At 33.9% G+C, this 4,104-nt stretch overlaps 1 long non-coding RNA gene across 3 annotated transcripts in view; it reads left to right on the forward strand.

Annotated features, from left to right (window-relative positions):
• The first annotated feature begins 6 nt into the window (after positions 1-6).
• Positions 7-4,104, forward strand: part of LOC106727175 — a 14,667-nt gene continuing 10,569 nt past the window's right edge. The window contains exons 1-4 of one of the 3 annotated variants that reach the window (XR_001363341.1): positions 7-156; positions 1,066-1,170; positions 1,980-2,026; positions 3,914-4,098. This is a non-coding gene — a long non-coding RNA (uncharacterized LOC106727175). Of the gene's footprint in view, positions 157-1,065; positions 1,171-1,979; positions 2,027-3,913; positions 4,099-4,104 lie in introns of those variants that run through there. The other 2 variants (XR_001363340.1, XR_001363342.1) reach the window with 2 other exon arrangements.

Genomic DNA, 4,104 nt, shown 5'->3' on the forward strand with positions numbered 1-4,104 from the left:
TTCCAAAGATTTTTTTTTCTTCCTATTTTTGACGATTGGAGCCCTTAAGATGCACGATGGAATTGTGTTTTGCATTTTTTGGTAAAAGGAGCAAAGCGAGGACCTGGAGATATACGCTGGAGCAATCTCCTTGGAAGGATTCAGCACGAGTAGATGGTAAACACTTAAAGGGGAAAAGGGGGGGGGTTTGTTTAAAATAGTAAATCAGTAAGTCATTTCTAAATTTAAAGAAAACGAAATTGGAGTTGAAGAATAAGTAGGTTTCCAATTGGCTGTTGCCGTTTTTCTTTTGAAAAATAAACGTTTTTTAAAAAACTATGCATGGTTGTCCTTTTTCCTCTTCTAAGATTTTAACTGGGAGACTATCAGTTAATACTTTAAATGATAAGATTCTGACTTGCATTTATGTGTTAGTAAATTAAAGGTTCTTGAAAGGTAATTTAATGGTATCAAGCAATTCTTGTTAATTGTAAAAATATTCAGGGGAAGAGAAGAAAGGATGAGAAAGGCAATTGTGTATGTAACATGGTGAATGATGGGTGATCTAGTCTCTGAAAGATAAATTTCCAATACTTTGATAATAAAAAAGTTATTAAAATGTATAGATGCTGCTTATTTTTGGTGATCATCTAGTTAAGATAGGCTTTTATACAAAATTTGAGTGATGACTGGTAAATGTTAACTTGGCGGTAGCCTTTGAGATTCTCCATGAAACTCATCTCAAAAATTGGTAAGTATTAAATGTTTACATTCAGCACAGATTAGAATTCTCAACACAATTTACTTCCTTTTTGAAATGTGAACAGTACACCCGAAGAATAACTGCTTATTCGAGTTAATTGTTGCTGATGAAAAGCTGATCATTCTTTAGAATTTTGCCTTGTAAACCCCTCTCAAACATAAGGTTATTATTCTGTATCCAAAACATGTCAAAGCAGTGATTATATCTTGTATTCTACCAGTTTTTGTGTCTTTTTACTTTGATAGGCCCTTGGTTTTAAATTTTTAATTTGCTTGAGTTAGAGAGGACTTTAACCTAAAATTCTTCATCTGATTTCCTAATAGCTATTCACAGCCATCAAACCATTCTTTTTCTGCACCCAATTAAATTTTAACATTTCCCTTGGGTGCTAGTGATATTTGGAAGCTGAACTTAAGACAACTGTTCAGGTAACATGGTTTAAAACTATGAAAACTAAAAATCTTGGTAGAGGAGGAAATGGGCCCCAAGATTTGCATAAGGTCACCTAACTAATACATGTAAATGAACACTGGAATGTTAGGAAGAGCGATATTCAAAACTAGGATTCCACTTGAAATATTAAGTAAAGCAACTGGTATAGATTTATTAAGGAAGTTTATGTAAATTCAAAATAGGTTCAAGAAGCAGAAAGATTGATTAAAGTTACGTTTCTCATTCAATTATTAACCAGGCTTGACACTGCTTACGAGATCAGGCGTTTTTAGGGTATGACATTTAATTTTGGAATGGTAAATGGGTAAATTTAAGCCTGATTTCGTTTGTGTTTACTGAACATTTTGATAACAGGATCAAAATGAAAATTGCCTTCACTCAAGGTTGAGTACATTTAAGCTAAGTTGAAAGATGTGCTCTACTAAAACTTTTAGTTTGAACTCCAGGGTGGAAACAAGATAGGCTGTTTGAAGATTAGAAAGGGCAATGTATTAGCAAATGACAGAGGGGCACAGGTTTTGCAGTTAAAAGCAAGACAGCTAAAAGTTGTGAGGGGAGATGCCTGTTTTTTTCAGTCTTAGGAGAATGGCCCTTAAACCTCTACCCGTATTGGCAGCTATTAGAAGAAAGCCACCCTTTTGGAAACTAAAAAAGTTGGCTTGAATTTTCCACCTTTTCTCCCTATTTGTCTCCTCTTAGAATATTACAGGGAGCCTATAATTAGTTTATTTTCTAACCAAGGAAAAACTTAAGTCTAAGAAGCACCTATTTTTCATAACATCAGATTGAGTAACCCATCTTGCTGTTCAGCCCACATGCTGGAAACAAAAGGTAAGAAACCCATTTTCTGATTCCTATTTGGGATCTGAATTTTAAGAATTAAGCTATGTTTAATTTCTTAATGTTTGGAGTATGAACAGATTTCCCTTGTTTAAAATGTTTTACTAATTTTTACACTTCAATACATTTCTAGTGCATATATCCACTCGTGCTTAAGTGCAATATGATTCTAGAATTTCAACTTTTAGTTTTGTCTTTGAAACATCTTGCTCATTAGGGCTGGTGTTTCTAAGTTTCTGTGAAGATGAATTTACATGTGCCTTCTTGCTTTGTATATGAAGTAGTAAATACACTATCAAAAGTAGTTATTAAAAGGAGAGAAATTAGGTTGAGGTTCTATTGTAACATAACCATCCTTTGGTTAAATTTAATTCTATTACTGTATTGAGAATGCAAAGGCAGGAAATGGCTTCACAGTTTCTTATCCAAAAAACAATGAAAACTGATTTTGTTGGACTAATGTAAAACCTGACAAAAATTAGTGTTTTCATTTTGTACTTAACTGTGACTAACTTGTCTTCCTGCAGAAGTACTGATGTGTGTCATAGTTACCATGGGGTTTGCTGAGGGTTTTATGTTTTATATAGGGTCTGTATGCCATATCTTTGTAAATAGGCTCTGAATTTCACATACATTTGTCCTCAAGAGTTTGGAAAGGGGATTGTAGAACTATAATAGGATACGTAAGGCTAAAGATTGTGTAACTTTGGATGTGATTAAAAACAAACCTGTTACTGTGGATATTTTATTAAGTGATACAAGTTCCCCAACTTAGGCTGAAGTGGCCAGAAGAAAAAAAAAAGGTATGACTCAACATTGTATATTCTGTTGCTATAGTGGGTTCAAAACATTTGTATTCCACTGAAGGAAATAGTTTGCCATCTTAGTGTATACAGTGGAGTACTGCATTCTTTTAGGGTAGTTTTTTTCTTTCTAGTACTTTATTTTTAGGAGCACTAATCATTCTGGTCCTATAGAAATAGCTGGAATTGGCTTGAAGTAAAAAATTATAAGGAAACATCTGTTCATATTGTCTATAGAACAAAGTCATGCTGGCAAAGACTTATCTTTTTTTCTTTTACAGACATTTTAAATATAGGTGCAATAAGTCAGAGTATACTTAAATCAGCACTGTTCTTGTGAATGAGGACTTTAGGGGTGCTTCTTCCTAGCTTTGAAAGCTATACTTAACCCTGATTGTGATTTTTATAGTGATCAAGGAAAGGAATTCTTTTTTTTTTTTTTTACTATTATTGCAAAATCACTTGGTGCTTCTGTAGTATATAGCAAATAAATTAGTCTGACTTCATGCAGAAGTTAATTTAGGCAGAAATAACCTCATAATAGGTTATCGGGGAGAGGTTATTCATGCTTTGCTTAGGAGGTTACTATTTAGGTAGGTATGAAACACAGTCAAAACAACACTTTAAGTTCATCAGGTCCTGAGTTATCTCTTTAAAAGTACAAAGGAGTTAACCTCAACAACCAGGTTATAAAGTGTACTCCTGATACCATACAACTTAGAAGTGTCATCTATCAACTGTTGATATCAATGTGAAGGTGGTAGAAATTGAGAGCCTGTGAGCAAAATGTCCAATTGTAGGGATGCTAAATATCTTAAGGTGATTAAAAAAACCCCCCCACAATATTTCACTTTCCAAGGGAAAATCACTTAACCACTAGAGGGAGCTATGATGCAAAAGCAACAGGAAATTATCCCTATTGTAAAGGATCCATACAGCAAGGTGGAAACCAACTATCTAAATAGTGTATATATTAGCTCCAAAGTTAGAGATTGGTTCTTTTTTGGGTAAGTTTTCTTCCTGTAACTTTACCTCTGTCTTCTTATCTGTTGGGCAAAATCATTTCCCTTTTCAGCTTCTGGATCCATTTAGGTTTTGAATAGAGCTTAATTTCACGAGTACCAAGCTTATATAAACCAGGAAAATATTTCTAGATCTTAGGAGAAAATGCTGAAGACATGAATCTGCTTGTTTTCTGCCACCCTGTACATCTTCAGGTATGGAATAGTAAGGCCCTAGAGTGTAAGAATTGGATGGAATAGATAT

This window comes from Myotis brandtii, unplaced genomic scaffold (assembly GCF_000412655.1).
Source record: "Myotis brandtii unplaced genomic scaffold, ASM41265v1 scaffold383, whole genome shotgun sequence".
Taxonomy (NCBI): Eukaryota; Metazoa; Chordata; class Mammalia; order Chiroptera; family Vespertilionidae; genus Myotis; species Myotis brandtii.